Consider the following 586-nt stretch of genomic DNA (forward strand, 5'->3'; position numbering starts at 1 on the left):
TATGTGTTTCTATATATAATGTTTAACACATGGTAACCAAATAATGTAAGATCTTTAATAATAAATGCTACACATCCATGAAAAATAAAATCATGCATTGTTCATACGTACTCTTTTTTATTAAGTTTTCTTTTTCTGTGTCTAAATTTATCATGTGTATAATTTATCATGCATATAAACAGACTTTTTACCATGATACTTTAGTGCCATCAGATTTGCATAAATATGGGCCCTGTGGATATGATAACTGAATCATAATTTATGTTATATGAAGTGAAGGAAAACCCATGAACTCTTTATTCTATTTTACAGTTTACTTTCATTTTTCTCTGCAATTTTTGTCTATCTGTTAAAGTGATAAATATTTAAATTTATTTTAACATATTTGTCTTACATGTAAACCCTTCTATATTTTATGTTAAGTTCCTTTCTCTTACAGTAGCTCTGGTAGCATAATGGATTACCAGGTGAAATTTAGCCCATATTTTCTGAGGTTTTCAGATTGTTGTTTGGAATTAATTCAATATCTTGTTTCAGAGTTCCTTCTTTTAACTTCTCTGCTTCCCTAATCCTTTCCCTGTAAATT

The sequence above is a fragment of the Chrysochloris asiatica genome, unplaced genomic scaffold (assembly GCF_000296735.1).
Source record: "Chrysochloris asiatica unplaced genomic scaffold, ChrAsi1.0 scaffold00520, whole genome shotgun sequence".
In the NCBI taxonomy this organism is placed as follows: domain Eukaryota; kingdom Metazoa; phylum Chordata; class Mammalia; order Afrosoricida; family Chrysochloridae; genus Chrysochloris; species Chrysochloris asiatica.